This window comes from Euprymna scolopes, chromosome 1 (assembly GCF_053919585.1).
Source record: "Euprymna scolopes isolate OS-2025 chromosome 1, ASM5391958v1, whole genome shotgun sequence".
Classification (NCBI taxonomy): domain Eukaryota; kingdom Metazoa; phylum Mollusca; class Cephalopoda; order Sepiida; family Sepiolidae; genus Euprymna; species Euprymna scolopes.
The window spans coordinates 145,877,351-145,894,850 of record NC_136482.1 but is presented as its reverse complement, the minus strand read 5'-3'; the positions used below and the strand labels follow the sequence as shown (position 1 = coordinate 145,894,850).

Sequence of the window (17,500 nt, the reverse complement as noted above, 5' to 3'; positions counted from 1 at the left end):
TATAAAGTAAATGACTTAGAATGAACTTAAGGATGAATTGAATGACCTTAAGAATGACTTTAATGCTTAAAAAATAACTGGAATCCTTCAAAAACAACTTGAATGATCTGGAGAATGACTTGAATGGCTTTGAGACTGACTAGTTGTAAAGTGCGTGATCATTTTACATTAAATAATTACAAAAAAGTGATCCCCCACTTTATATCACAAAGTTACAAACATAGGTAAAGCATGTAGTAAGGACAGATACTACACTTTGATCTTGGCCAAAAGGCCAAGAAAAACGTATTTATTTGCTCCCCCACCGAGCAAATTAGGCACAAGGCCGATTTTTAATGTGAGGAGTGAAGGGGAAATGGGGACTAACAGATACTACACTTTGATCTTAGCCAAAAGTCCAAGAAAGACTTAAAAAACTAAGAACAGCATCTTAGATCTTTACCAAAAAGGCCAAGCACAAAAGTGTAACCGACAGACCGACAGACGGACCGACCGACCGACGGATTTATAGAGTCGCTTGCACGCGACTAAAAAAACTGTCTTAGTGTGTAAATTTGAAACATTGTATTAGTGTGTAAAGATGATAAAAGTGTATTAGTGTATAAAGTTGAAAAATTGTATTCGTGTGTAAAGTTAAAAAATGTATTAATGTGAAATTTGAAAAAAAAAAAAACTGTATTAGTGTATAAAGTTTATAAAACTCTATTTTTGTGTAAAGTTGAAAAAAAACTATTAGTGTGTAAAGTTATAAAAATCTGTATTAGTGTGTAAGTTAAAAAAATCTGTATTCGTGTGTAAAGTTAAAAAAAATCTGTATTCGTGTGTAAAGTTAAAAATCTGTATTCGTGTGTAAAGTTAAAAAAACTATATTAGTGTGTAAAGTAATAAAACTGTATTCGTGTGTAACGTTTTAAAATCGATATTAGTGTGTAAAGTTAAACAAACTGTATTAGTGTGTAAAGTTTAAGAAAAAACTATTAGTGTGTAAAGTTAAAAAAACTGTAATCGTGTATAACGTTAAAAAACTATTCGTATGTAAAGTATAAAAATATGTAATATTACGTAAAGTTAAAAAAAATGTATAGTAAATTAAAAACATTGTATTATTGTGTAACGTTTACATTACATTTGCATTAGCGTGTAAAGTTTAAAAAATGTATTAGCGTGTTAAGTTAAAAGAAAAACTGTATTAATGTGTAAAGTTAAAAAAAAAAAAAAAACTATTGGCGTGTAAAGTTAAAAAAAAACTATTGGCGTGTAAAGTTAAAAAAAAAACACTTGTTCTCTAAGAAAGGGAAACATTTCAGTAATTCCGCTTTCTCTATAAATAAGTTGAACGTTTATGTAGATAAACGTTCAATATTCAAATATTTGTTGTAATTACAAAGGAGTTCGTTCACGTTTTTCAACTCTTTCATAGTGACATTGTAAGATACCTCCTTCTTTGATCTACCGACAACGGCCCTATCGAGTTTTTTCTCACATATTACAAAGTGAGTTTGTCGCTTCACAATGCTGATTGGCGCCTGATAACGGAAACTCCTTCATTGAAATAAGTCGTTTCTCTCATGTTTGCCATCGATAACAATTTTGAAGTGGCGCTGATACTTTTAAAACCTTTGTTTATCTTTGAGGCTCGGCTTGTTGGCCCGACGCAAACCAACATCAGTAAAATAGAAGTATTCGTTGTTGTTATTTAGACAGCAGCAGCATAAGCAGCAGCAGCAGCAGCAGCAGCAGCAGCAGCAGCAGCAGCAGCAGCAACAACAACAACAACAACAGCAAAGGGAGACTAATTTGTATCCCTAATGCGATTTGATGGGCTTTTCAGCTTATCCTTCCTAACTTGTTTGGAGACGATAATCTGTTGATAATGCTCAGATAATCGCCGTTCATAAAAAACCGACGACGGTGGGGGTTAGGGTCGACTCGGTGGTACGTACGAGGGTCAATAGAGAATCTCTACAAACGAATTTACTTTCAAACGAATATTGTAAGTCTTGTAAACCGACGGCATAATCACGTTTGACAGACCGGTTCCCATCAGATCACGAAGTTAAGCAACGATGAGCCTGGCCAGTACCAGATGGGGGACCATTTGGGACTTCCAGGTGCTGTATGTGCTTTCCTCCGCTTATCTCAGCATTGTTTCCAGAGTATTTTTTACGACCTGCCCCAGCGTAGTATAAACACCCTCAACCACCCCATGTTAACAACGGCTTTCGGAATAAACATCCCGAACATCCCCATGTCAAAAGCGGCTTTCGAGGTTGGGGGTGTTTAGTCCGAAAGCCGTTCTTCACATGGGGAGGTTGGAGTGTTTATAATACGCTGGGGCACGTCGTAAAAATTTACCGTTTCCAGTCGTCCTGAACTTCTTGCCACTAGACTCAAGCGGTGCCGATTCAGGAGAGGTGTGATTGGGAATTGCGCAACCTTTGCCACACAATTACACGCGCAGCTGCCCGTATAGTGGGTATCCTTTGTTTTTCGATACTGAACGGAGGGATCGATCGATGTAAATCCACGATTATGTCGCCTGAAAAACGATCTAAGAGATTCAGAAATGATCTTTTCTGCCAACTTTATAAACCTTTTTCTCTCTTATTTTACGCATTCTTTCTTTTTTTCTTTCTTTTTTTTATTTATTTATTTTTTTTAAATATCCCATTACCCCCTTTCTTCGATGCAAAAACAATCTTACATAATTTCTCTCCCATTTACGAAGATCAAAGACAAAATCTTGCCAAACATTTTGACCAGAATCATTATACTCATTTTGATCCACTATATAATTTTGATTCTAGAAAATATCTAAAATTACACCTAACAAGTTTGTCCAAAATTTTACGATGATCGGTTAATTAGTTTAGGGTGTGTATGTTTTGCTATACACATGGATTCGAAAAAGTTGTCAAAAAACAAAAAAATATAACAAATAAATGTTATCAAAGGCAAGATAAGTTACTTTTCTATCTAACTATATAAGTTTTTAGTGTTTTTATTTAATGTAACATGTTTATTCGGTTCGAAAAATGAGTAATGTTGAAGACTGACGGCGAAGAAGAAAAATGGCTGCGATGTCTTCAATAATCACTTCAAAATAAGAAACAAAACAAAATGGTGTTAGAAACCGACCCAGTAAATGTTAGAGTGACATTTATTGAGTGGGTTTCTAACAATATTCTGTTTTATTTCTTATTTTGAAGTGACTATTGAATCTTCAAAGACATCGCGGCCATTTTTCTTCTTCGCCGTCAGTCTTCAACATTACTCGCTTTTCAAACCGAGTAAGCATTTTCCAATTTGACAATTTTTTTGAATCTATGTATATAGTAAAACAACCCCGTTTAGGAGTGTAGTCTGTACATATCTATCTATCTATCTATCTATCTATCTATCTATCTATCTATCTATCTATCTATATAAAATGAACTTTGTGTGTGTGTGTGTGTGTGTGAGTTCGTACTCTATACACTCCGCAAAGGCTGAGCCAATTTTTATGAAATTTCATGCAAACGTACTTTATGTAACTGGCAGTGCTCTTAGATCGGTTGTGTATCGGAAGATCTTCGATAAGCATCGATAATCGATAATTGAAATAATCGGATGAAAAAAGGAACGGGCGATTTTGAACAAAGTTAACACCTTATTATAGCCTAACATTACAAGTGTATTTGAGAATTTTTATTACAACACAAGCAGAAAGGCCCTGGATATAAAATCAACTGTAATCTTTTTTTTATATGAAAGGGGCGCGTTCGAAATGAATATTTCTGTTTAAAGCTCAATTGAACCCTAATACTTGACTTTTGCATCTTAAACTTTAATTCAAACCATTATATATAAATGATAATTTTATAAAATCAAAATTAGGTTCTCTACAGTGCAATGTAGATTATAATGTATTGTGGACTAAGTCATTGCAGGGAGGCATGTGAAGCTCCCCCCTAGCGCACCGCGATGGCTCTCCAACTAGAGCAGACAATCAGTAGATTTAATTGAAAACAAAACAAATCAAAAAACGGGTAGTTTTCCCAATTTCAATAACAATAAAAAAAAAATTGGTTATGTGAAACATTCGTTGATCATCATCCAATCCCGGGCAACGTCAGGTCTCTCTGCTAGTGAACAAATAAACATATCTAATATACATACATATATACATAGTCATCCACATTCAGTACTGTTTCACACCTAACCAGTGCGGCGTGACAAGCAACTACCTCAAGCCAAGATCAAAAACCGACCGCCCATATGACAGTCGGAGCTTCTAACCGGTGCGCTATTCGGCTGCTGCTATGTGGGCAGTGAATTACTAATGTTTTGACATTGTCCAAATACCTAAGCTCAATTTGTTTACACAAAGAGCATCAATATATATAAATTCATTCGTAAATTTATTAATAGATAATACTAACTATAGCACTTTTCTCATACCTTTATAGAATGAAGGCTATTACTAAACTTGTCAATTTGTAGTAACTTTGATTAGTGGTATACATTGAATCCAAGAGTGCTCAATACCAAATCAAGTAGATTATATATAAGAAAACATCGTTGTAGATTTTTACCTCCTCCCACCGCGTATAAATGTAACACAAAGTCGGCAGGTGATGATTGAAAAGGCAGAATACAAAAAGCGTTTACACTCTTGCTCATCAAAAATTCCTCAGCAGCCCTGTTGGCAGTTCCACGTTAAATCTAACCCCTTTTTGAAGAAAGAAGGTAAAGTCTTGGAAAGTGGACTTATTGTACACTCTTATATCGACATGCAGTCTATTTCAAAGTCAAACGGTTTAAATCATCTCTGTATGGCCCTTATGACCGAAACATTAGCCCCTTTTTTATTTCACGTGCTTTCAAAGTCCATGGGGGTCATGCGATACAGTTAAAGTTCGAAAACATTTTTTAACGGATTTGCTTCGTAGTGAACCATTGCAATTTGAAACTGATACGTCCACGTTTTTTTTTCTGTTAATTTTTTTTTTTACAAAAGAGTCACGATTTATCAAGGCCCGGAAGCCGCTCGAGTATAAAGGGTTAATGAGTGTACGGTAGTCAATGTGACAATATCGTAGTAATCGTTAGTAGTGGAAATATGGTAAATTCAATTACGCAAGGGAACGACTCATCAAGAACTTGTTTATGTTGAACTTGAAGACAACCATATTGTAGTCAGTTGGAAAGCAGGCAAACGGAACAGAGTTCCACAGTTTTGTGAAGCTTTGTTCATGGAATCTACGTTTTGGTTTAGGCACAGATAAAGTGTGGGGGAAATTTCAGCGAGACGAGTGTTTCTCGTGAAAGTTTGGCCATAGAGTGGAGCTGGAGCTTAAACGAGCCTTGCATTTCGTGAAATAAGAGTTGGTTCCCTGTTTCGTTTTTTCGGTAACATTCGCTAGCGTGGTTTTTATATCTACCCCCACCTATTTCTTTCTTTCTCTCCTTTCCCACCTTAAAAAAAAATTGACCTCGCCACAACCACCTGCAATACAACCGATCTTTGTCGGCGCTTCAGAGATAGATATCTATTCGTTTGACCTGAAAAAAAAAAAAAAAAAAGAAAAAAACGCTGATCTGAATTTATTAGTTTAATTTAACTGCTTTGTACGGAGGCCATCGACACAATCGCATGGGTTTTCATTGTGCTCCCTGTACTTTGCTTAATTCTTTTATTTATTTATTTTGTTGTGTGTGAATGTGTTCTTTCTCCGAGTCTTCAAAGGAATCTCTTGCAATGAATACAAATGAAAGGTGTCTAGGACGTGGGAAGTTTTCGCTGGAAAATCCATTGATCTTTTAAAAATACATTAAAATAATAGCGTAAAATAACAAACAAACAAACAAACAAACAAACAAAATAAAAAAAAACCCGTAAGAAAGAAAAATGAGAGAAAATAGAATAAAAAATAAGACTATTCAAATGCATAACGACTATGAAAGAAAAGGAAGAAACAATTCGGTTGAAGGAGAAATAAATCATTAGCTGTGAAGAGAGGGGGGGGAATGAAAGAGGAGATTTAATGAGAGTGGGAGACAGAGGAAAAAAAAATCAATAGACGGAGAAAGAATTAACAAGGAAAGTAATTCAACTGAAAAAGAAATGGGGTTGTATTACCATATACATAGATTCGAAAAAGTAGTCACAAAAACAAATAAATGTTATCAAAGGCGAGATAAATTACTCTTCTACCTATCTGGAAAAGTTTTTCTGGTTTTACTCAATCGTGTAATCGGTTCGAAAATCATACAGTGTGTATAGATATTTTTAAAAAGAAAATGGCGGCATGGTCCCTTTTGAACACGGTATGTTTGGAAAAAATGAGTTCAAACAAACTAATTATACAATATACTGTTAGAAACCCACCGAATATATGTTCGCCTATGTCACGGTAACATATATTGAGACATTTTCTAACAGTATTTTGTATCTTTTTTTTTGTTTAAACTCGTTTTCCCAAACTTACCGTGTTCAACAGCAAGCTTGCCGCCATTTGCATTTTTCAAATACATCGGTAAACACTGTATGTTTTTCGAGCCGAATAAGCACGTTACATTAAATAAAAACACTAAAAAAAATTATCCAGTTAGGTAGAAAAGTAACTTATATTGCCTTTGATGACATTTATTTGTTATATATTTGTTTTTTGACAACTTTTTCGAATCTATGTGTATAGTAAAACGAACCCAAAGAAATTAAGAAAACGTATAAGAGGGAATATGGGGTATTTATTTATTTTTTTTACTAAAGACAACACACCGAAAAAGTGGTCAAAAAATGAATATGCAAATAAATGTTACCAAAAGCAAGATAAGTTACTCTTTAAGTTTAAGGTAAGTTTATTTTGTATTTCAACTTATTTTAAAGCGTTTATAAAATTTGAAGCCCAAGTACTTCTGAGCGCTAAAGTTAAAACGACAAAAAGATGTCTGTCATCTTTAGAGTCTCTATAATCGCTCTAAACTCTAACATTAAGAAAAATACTGGTAGGAATCCACCGTGGAATATGTGATATAGATATAGATAGATAAATAGATAGAAAGAGAGCGAGCGAGCGAAAGTGTCTGTTTGTATGTGTCTGTGTATGTACATTTCCCTGCGCAATAACTCAATTTTTAGTCTACAGACTCGAAATTTGATATACAGGGTACTGAGATTTGGGAAAATTGATGTGATCGGTTTTTGGTCAGAAATTTGGCGATTAAGGGGTCAAAGTTCAAAGATTTGACCTTTGAGAACTCTACCAAACTCCTCCGACAATTTGGGGTCTACACACTTTGAATTTTAGATATAGGTTCATTGGACATGAATCTAACTTAATAACTTGATTTGAGCCCCAAACAATAAATGTTAAGGGATCATAATAGGGGTCAAAGTTAAAAAAAAAAAAATCTACCTTTGCGGTCTCTACCAAATTACTCAGACAATTTCTGGTCTAAACACTTGAAATTTTATATAAAGGGCATTCAGAGATAAGGCAAGCTTTTTAATCTGTTTAGATCGTAAATTTGAGCTACCAATATATAAATGTATGTATGTATGTACGTATGTTTGTATGTATGTATGCTTGCCTAAAACTGTCGACAGACGCAACGGATTTTTACAAGATCAGTATCGTTTTTAAGTTCGACATTTCAGACGACAAATATCGAAAAATTGGCTAAAAACATTAATTTCTTCATCCTCAACTGGGCACTTTTCTACAGGGGGGGTCGCTTTTTTCGCCGATATTTTTGAAAGTCATCTTCTCCTTTCGATTGTCTAGCCTTAATTAAAACCTACGTCACTTCCGTTTTGGCGGTTGTTGTAACAGCAAAGACATCATGTTTTTTCCCATTCTTTTCCTCCTTCGCGGTACGGGTTCGAGCCTGCCTTCCTACTACTACTTTTTTTTTGCTCAACATACACCTCCAAACACCCGGGCAACGCTGGGCAACGCCGGGCACATGAGCTGTGAAATAGTACTGTATGTGGATGACTATAATGTTCCTCATCTTGAGTTGAGCATATTGAGAAGTGATACAGGAATTACCATTAGCGTATAAGCGATGTTCTTTGTGTAAATAAATCGAACTTAGGTATTTCGGACGATGTCAAAACATCGTTAAACTCACGACTCGCACAGCAGCAACCGATAGCGTAGTGGTTAGAAGCCTTGACTGTCGTACAGACGGTCGGGTTTCAATTCTGGCTTGAGGTAGTTGCCTGTCTAGCCGCACTGATGAGCTCTGGAACAGCGAAACTACTGTATGTGGCTAACTAACTCTACATACATATATATGTATATGTATATATATATATATATATATATATATATATTGGTTTCCTAGCAGTAAATCCAATAAAACCCGCGTGATTATTAAAGAGTGTTTAATGGAGGACAGAACTGGTATATAGTCTGTTTATTTATACAAACATTATTGGTTACATATGTGCGTACATGTTTCAGTAGAATCCTAATTCAAAGATGAATGGCGTATTTATAATTTTTTTATTTTTATATTTTTGGTTATGAAGGTGGGTGCACACGATGACTAAAATTATTAGAAGCCATACTTATAAAAAAACAGCCCCCTTTTAACCGGATCTCATTTAATACCGGGACAAATATATTAACAGTATTTAATAACTAACAAGAAACTAAATAAATAGACTATAAAATAAGGAAAACCGAAAAAAATAATAATAAAATTCGTCTCCGAACCCTCCTGCACAACCTTCATAAACAAATTAAATTTTTTTTTTAATACACCAAGCCTCAAAGGAAAAGAAAAAGAAAAAAAGATAACAACAACAATCGATCCTGATGATAATCGAATGCACCAGTAGGAAGCGCTTGAGAAGAATATGGCCGAACAACAACTTTTGGGCGCCATTATATATTATATGCCAGCTGCAATTAAAAAGACCGCTTATCAAACGGAAAAGATATCCAAAAAGATCGGAAAAAAGAATAACTCAGTCGTGTTCAATCAGAGTGCTTGTATATATATATATATATATATATATATATATATATATATATATATATATATATATATATATATATATATATAAGAAATTCCCGGTGAAAAAATTATAGTAGTAATCTATATAATAAAGTAGAATGTGTATGTGTGTGTGCGCGCGCACAAATAGACTTCTAAGTGACCACATACAGCGATAGAAGAGGTATCAAGGATCCAAAATGGGTACGTTACATTTTGAACAGTGGTAGTTCATTAAAGTTGTGAGGGTCTGTGTATTCGCCTGGCCCCTAAAATATAGAAATATGAAAAATGTAGTCTATTTTAGAACCCAGTCAACGACGGGTACTTCTGATGTATATATATATATATATATATATATATATATATATATATATATATATATATATATATATATATATATATGCGGCATTTTGCAGCCCCTTCCTTAATCCTGCAAAAGGCCGCATATATATCTAAGTTGATATGTTCATATATTTGGATGTACAGTAGTCACTCCTAAACTAATTAAGACACAACATAACTAGTTATCAATCGATATTTAGTAAGCTGAAATTTTCGAGAAGCATAATGTTTGAAATCCTTAACGGCTATGATACGAGTTTATTAAAGAAAAACTTATCAAAAGAAAAAAAAATAATAATTCGATTGCGTAGAGGGAGTAGGAGGATTTGGAGGTGGGAGAGAATGAGAAGGTCGAATGGCCCACAAAGAAAGAAAAATAAATAAAAGGAAACCAAGAAGAAGAAGAAGAAGAAGAAGAAGAAGAAGAAGAAGAAGAAGAAGAAGAAGAAGAAGAAGAAGAAGAAGAAAAATACTTCTCACCATAGATCCTTTTTAGGTCAAGTTCGCTTACCTACAAATAGAAAAAAAAATGAATAGAAAATTAAGGTTTTTATGGAAATATTACATACGACGACCAAGCAACGGCCATTTTTCTATTATCATTAGTATTTAATGTCCCTTTCTGGTTTGCAATGTACAATATTGTATTGCTAACATTAAATATGTACAAATCTATGATGAAAGGAATAAATGAGAGTGCACGCAACAATTACAATACTTTATAGAATCAAATGTTTCACAAGAGCAAAAAAAAAAAAAAAAACAAAAAAAAAACCCAAAACAAAAAAACAAACAAAAAACAAACAAACAAAAAAACAAACAAACAAACAAACAAAAACTATTCTAAATACGAATAAAAATAAAAAAACTGCAGATTTTTCTGTGTCGGAAAGATACACATTATTTTCTCGTGGTCCATTAAAAAAGAGGAACAAGAATATATATATATATATATATATATATATTTATATATATATATATATATATATATATATTTATATATATATATATATATGAATGAATACGTAAGGATTGAAAAGAAAAGCGAAAAGAAGGGGGGGATACGATTAAAAAAAAAATTAAACAAAACCAGGTGACACAAATAAAAGCAAATTCGGGATTCGTTTTCTTAAAATCTTTCAACCAACATTCGTGAAAGTCTCACAAATTTACTAAAAAGCAGTTTTTATTCGCATAAAATTGAGCAAGGCCGAAACAACTGTATGCAACTGTTGCGAATTTGTGAGAATGTTTTGCTTCTATTCGATGTGGTTCATAAAAGATTAAAACATGTCTCGTGGCTCCTCAGCTGTGTTATTCAGACACCACCTCCCTTACACACACACACACACACACACACACACACACACACACACACACACACACACACACACACACACAAAGAAATATAAGCACGTAGACTTTTTTACCCTATTAAAACGAGTAAAAGTTTTAGCACGTTGACTTAGAATGAATGCTTTATGCCAACTTGATGGTTGAATAGAATTAAGTTTGTGCTCATTTTAGCATTGCGCACTAATCCCATTTGTTGCATAACTGTACATCGAACGGATACCATAATATTTAATTATCATTACATACCAAATACCAGCCAGATTTGACAGTAATTTCAGAGAAAAATGTAACGGACAGACAGACAGGCCAAGAGAAATCTAATATATAAAAGACTATATGTGTGTCTGTTTATATATTTTCAAACTCTATCTCCTCCGAAACTGAAAGTCGCAGAGTGGCGCAAGCGGCCTCAAATGATTGATTTTTTTACGGACCGTTCTTTTATGTGTCTTTAGCTGGTTAAATTAGTTTTCATAGGGTCAAAAATGGGTCAAAATTTAAAGAATTGTTATACATTTTGTACATTAAAGTTTATTTTTAATTTTAAATGTGTAATCAATTCATATTCGTGTCACGTTTGTACAGTGGTAACGTGACCAACTTTGAATGCTACAGTTTCATTTTCGGTTTCGATTCTAACTGATGGCACCCAAATACATTTATTTTTACTTTTGAAATCACGATTCTATAATATATACGAAATCTGGACGAATTAAAATCTCATATTTAAGCGTATTTTATGACCGAACATAGCATATCTATCTATGTGTGTGTGTGTTTATATATATACGTATCTATCTATCTATCTATCTATCTATCTATCTATCTATGTTTATCATGTACAAAATTTACTTTTTGTTGGTAACATCGGATGGAAATCAACTCTGACGAGTTGGTGAGAAAGAACATTTTTATGAACAAATAAAATCATAAAATTTCCATCCCATTAACGAAACGGCTGTAATGAAATGAAGATGAAATAAACAAACATTACAAAAAAGAAAAAAATGTAAGTCTCTGAATTTCAACAAAGCTTTGTACCATATATATATTTATACATTTGTATATATAGTATGAACTCCAAATTTAATAAACCGATCATTATGCATTTTTAAACACAGCTGCTTTGCGTTACGGGTCGTCATTTGGGCTATATTTAGTTAATATAGTTTTATGTAAAGAAATGCGAAGGAAAAGGAACCCTCTCATGAAAATTCAGATACCTCCGATTTTCTACATTTTAACAAAAGGCATCAATTACTTCCGAACTTTTCGGTTTCCTTGGAATATTTGAAAGGCTTTCAGTAGGCATAATGTGAACACAACCCAATGTTTAAAAATATTTTAGATTTTCACTGTATTGTATCCGTAGTCATTTCAATTTTCTTTCCAGTTAACTTAAATCATAAATGTGAAATCTTTACTAGAATCACGATCACATGATAGATTCTGATCAAAATTGGAATAAGGATTCTGGATATAAGGTTTAGTATAAATATATCTTTGTAAGTGGACATAAAAGTCGTGAAAAAGTAGGTAAAATCTGTAATCTTTCAGATATTACGAATAGTTACGACAAACGAGGAGGGCTTCATGCATACTAGGCAATGCTAAGCGCAGTTTCTGTTTGCTTTGTACAGAAGACCGATTATCTCTGAAACAACACCAACTACTAAAACCCCAAACTTTCCTCAACGTGTTGAAGCAGGAGGAATACATTAGTATTAGGGTGATCAGGCAGAGTCAGCATCAGGAGCGCTTGTCTTCTAGGAGTCTCAGTCTACACGTTTGCCAAGCAAGAGTGTTTCAGACACTCCCTAGAGTAAGCATAACTTTTGGACATGGGAAACCGATATCCCTTTGTGTATTCTGGGTCAAACCTACTCCAACTGCTTGGTCTAGCTACTCTTTGTACCCGAGGTATAACCAAGGAATCATGCCGGTGTAACAACTGCCTTGGATAGCGAGGGGAGCGTCATGTGGACCAGGTCATTTTGAGATACGATTTCTGTAGACTCTGTAGATGGATACGATTCGCTCAGCAACAACACCAGGGTTCCTCCAAAGTTCAACACTTCCTCACAGAGTGAGTGGAACGTGGCAGCGTAAGAGTTATCCGATTAACAGTCTTCTGGTTAGTAGTTAGCCGGAGTCGACATCAAGATCCGCCGTTTTCTGGTCGTTTTTGCCTCTTTCTTCCCCCCCTTCTCTCTCTCGCCCCCCCTCTCTCTCTCTTTCTCTCTCTCTCTCTCTCTCTCTCTCTCTCTCTCTCTCTATATATATATATATATATATATATATACATATGAAACAGCGAAACAGTACTGTATGTAGATTATTATAATGCTCCCTATCTTAGATTCAGCATTTGGGAAGTGATATACAAATTACCATTAGCGTATGTATTTGTGTAAACAAATTGAGCTTAGGTACTTTGGACAATGTCAAAACATTGTCAATTCACTGCCCGCATAGCAGCTCAACTCATGTGTTACGTGCAAAGCCATATTAGTTAGAAGCTCCGACTGTCGTTTAGGCGATCGGGTTTCGATCCTGGATTGAGGTACTTGCTTATCTAGCCGCAGTGATGAGCTGTGAAACAGCGAAACAGTACTGTATGTGGATGACTCTCTCTCTCTCTCTCTCTCTCTCTCTCTCTCTCTATATATATATATATATATATATATATATATATATATATGTTAAGCGAAGCGCACTATTAATTTGTTTTTAAGCAAACTTATTGTTTGAGCACTGTAAGCGATAGGCCGGTGTAGATTTAATACACACTAGAGGAGAAATATTTACAGCTCGATGGTTAGAACAGCCGACTTTCAACTCGACGGTTGTAGATTCGATCCACGGCTTGGGGAAAGGTGCATGTCTAGCCGCACTGATGAGTTGTGATACAACGAAACAGTGCTGTATGTGGACGACAAATATATATATATATATATATATATATATATATATATATATATATATATATATATATATAATCAAGAAAAGACTTGTGTGGTACGAGACCGCAAATTAATGGAAATCGTTGCTTATGTATCATTTCTTTAAGTGATCTTGGCTAAACCTTCCCTGGTTTTATACGCAACACACGAGTCGTGCTGCTTTCGGTGTTTGGGGTAAAACCTGCAGTAGGTCTTTTTTATACAGATCTTACAATCCTGGGGCTCGATCTCCGTGAGCTTTATGCAGAAGTTTGACTTACTTAACAAAAAAAAAAAAAAAAAAAAAACCGGAACAGATATAGAAGTTATGAATAAAGTCTTAGTTTCTCTCGCGGATTAATGTCCTTGCTGGGCGATTTGGTTACACGCTAACTTCGCATTAATTTCATTTGCTCCTTAAAGAACTACTTCATCCTGGTATTTTTTCACGACTTGCCCCAGTGTAGTATAAACACCCCTAACACCTCCATGTTAAGAACGGCTTTCGGAATAAACACCCCCAACCTCCCCATGTTAGGAACGGGTTTCGAGGATGCAGTTCTTAACATGAAGAGGTTGGGGGTGTTTATACTACGCTGGAGCAGGTTGTAAAAAAATACGCTTCATCCTCTTCCGGAATCACGTAAGCAGGGAGAACCCTGGAAGCAACGAGGAAAGACGTCTCTCCCCTTCTCTTTCTTCTATCTCTGTCCAGTGGGCATTCAAGCATCAACGATCTTCGCCTAATGATAACTGCTGACAGACTTGCTGGGAACCAAAGAACTTTATAATGTTCATTTTCTTCAGTAAAACACGATCTAACTTCTTTCACCTATACCAAACGGTATACATAATTAAATGTATCTTTTTGTTCTTGTATACTACTGATATATACAAAGGACACCAGCAGCAGCAGCAGCAGCAGCAGCAACAACAACAACAACAGCAACAACAACAACAACAACAACAACAACAACAACAACAACAGAGAAATGGGTGATTACGTTTTTGACTGTTCTAGATAGCATCATCACACGAGGTTCACTTCGAATCTCTGGGGCGTTGACTGCATATATTGACTTGGTAAAGTAAAATCTCATGCTCTGTTTATAAAAGGAAGCCATTGTCTCTGATAAGAATTGTAAACACCTTTACTGACTGTCAACACAATAAAGGAATATCTTGTATCTATTGTTATCAAATTTGAAAGAATCATGAAATGGCCAGCATGTGGTCTCGTAATTGAGAACCAACTGTCTACGGGGAATAAAACGAGTTTATGAAAACAGTAAAAAACCTCCATAGAAATTACTAAGAAATTACTAGCTTACTGTTTCCTGGCCAGGTTAAACATAGACTCAGTTTAATGAGCAGAGGAACATCCAGTCATCTATCGAATATACAACAATAGCTGTTGGCATTTCCTGGTAGGTGTGCCACAGGGGACCTACAATTAATCAAGCCCTTTCGAATGAGGAGATAATCCACAGGAATACGATCGAACTAAACCACCGACAATTAGTCCGACAGTAATTTTCTTGCTGTCTTGTTGAGTTATTATTGTCCATTTTCCCAGGCTTTGTTTTTGAGAAGTGGTTTTATTGTGACGAGTTATGACTAATTTGAACGTGTCATCTTCCGATTATATGTGGAGACTTATATAGTTATGTTGTGGTGTGAATGGATTAATTTGGAATAGCAAACGAAACGATCTTTCGTGGAAAATAGTTTTAAAGAGTTGCGAATTGGGCATAAAAAGGAGAAAGTCGAACAGGTGATAAAGTTACCTTTCGCCTAGGCACTGTTGTCGGTTGGGGGATGGGGCTATTGTTTGCTTTACATCTACGGCAGACGTTAAAAGTTTATGCCTTCATTCATATTGTAACCGATGAGGTTGAAACGAAAATAGTGTTTCTTCTTTTGTCTATTTTACAGTTGTTAAAATCTCTGCACGACATTCATATTTAAAATACTCTTTCCCAGCAAGATTGAAGTTAGACATTAGGTAGGTTTTAAATGTGAAGAAAATATATTTTTCCGAAAGGATAAACTAGATTAGATTTGGTTGGTTGTTTTTGTTTTACGGCATATCAACCCTTTCCGGGTTATTTAATGCCGAATCCAAAGATTTTGAAGAAAATTGTTTTTTAATAGAATATATTTGTTGTTTTCAAGTCGGTTTCTATTTAACCCATAGTTGGGATCCTAACAGGTACTACCACTACGGGTCTGAGTGGACCTGGGAGAAATGGCAATTAAAGGGTGGCTCCACACTCCCTAGAGCCCGCAAGCAGGGGCATCACCACTGGATATAGTTTAAGGTCATATCCAGGACCTTAAACTAGATTAGAAGAAAAATAAATATCTCTTCAGTCTTGAAGAATTTTCCTCTTCTGAATGAAGGCAAAACGTATACTACACGTTCATCTTATTCGTATTGTTTAGATTCTTCGGACTACTGTTCTTATCGTGAGTGTAACTTTCACAACGTTTCGGTCGATGTAACCTTCGACCTTCTTCAGGTATATCTTATCGAACTCACGAAATCTGGAGGGAATTTCGCACGGAATCCTTTATGTACCTCACGAGGGTAGCATGCTATCGTTCCGTCAGTGATGACTGGTTAGAGGTTCTGAGTGATTCGCAGTTTTATTTTTCGGTCGCCTACACTGAGGATTGAACCATCAACCTTCAAGAGAATATCACTTTTATCATTGATATTTTCCAACTACTCAAACTATTGAATCACGGGTTCGTGAAGACTGAATAATACGAATAAACTCATCTCAAAAATTCTGAAACGTTGATCTTCGTTCAAAAGTTGAACTCCGTGTTTCTTTGTTTCAATATAAATGAACATAGCTCTCACTACTAATTACAACTGTTCAGGACAATATGACAATGCGCATGAAAGCTTACGTGAATGACTACTCGAGAGAACTTGAATGCCTACTAGACATTATCCTCAAGTGTCTAAGGTTTATCTGTACTGGGGTTTGTCAGAACAACCTGGCATGAGGATACTTTCCCGATAAGTAAACCCTGACTAAATATTCGAAATCACATGGTATTTGCAGCTCAAATAAGATCGCCTCTATATGATTTACAAGGAATGATGCATCTTCCCAATAAGCAATGTTATCTCAAGTAAACTGGATACTCCACCGGACTAGATGAATTCTTGTCCTGGGCCCCAGTAAGACCAAGAGACAACAAGAAAGATAAACTATCATATATGTAAATGGTCATGGCAAGTGCTCGTCTGAGCTCCCATCTATGCCCCCCCTCGCCAAACTTTCACGAATAACACTCGTCTAGTTGAAACCACTATCCTAAACCTAAACGTAGATTCCATGAACAAAGCTTCTTTTTTAGAACTGCACGTATTTGGAACTCTGTTCCGTTTGCTTGCTTTCCAACTAACCACAATTTGGTCGTCTTCAAGTCCAACGTAAACAAATTCTTGATGAACCACCAAATTTACCAAATTTACCAAATCCAAATTACCAAATTTCATCTATTAACGATTACTAGGATATTATCCCATTGATTACTGTATATTCATTAACCCTTATACTCGAGTGGCCTCCGGGACTTGATAAGTGGTAACTCCTTTGTAAAAAAAACAAAAAACAAAAAAAACAAAAAGACAAAAACAAAAACGTACACAGGGTCCAGTCAGATTTGGTTCCTAATAGAAAGACTTCCTATTTTGCACTGCTTACTAGTGTGGTTTGCTAAGCTTTGTACTAATTTTTATTAATTAATTTATTAAATTATGAGGTTAAAATACAGAATAGTTAACAAACCCCTCCCCTTACCTCACCATGTTAAGAATAGCTTTCTAAACAATCTTATAGGGTTCA

General features: G+C 35.1%; 1 protein-coding gene and 1 pseudogene across 1 annotated transcript in view; both read right to left on the bottom strand.

Annotated features, from left to right (window-relative positions):
• The window catches only part of LOC145276389 (uncharacterized), a 340,530-nt gene that overhangs the window by 169,809 nt on the left and 153,221 nt on the right, over window positions 1–17,500 (bottom strand). The window lies entirely within an intron of this gene.
• Window positions 146–287, bottom strand: LOC145284680 (U2 spliceosomal RNA; annotated as a pseudogene).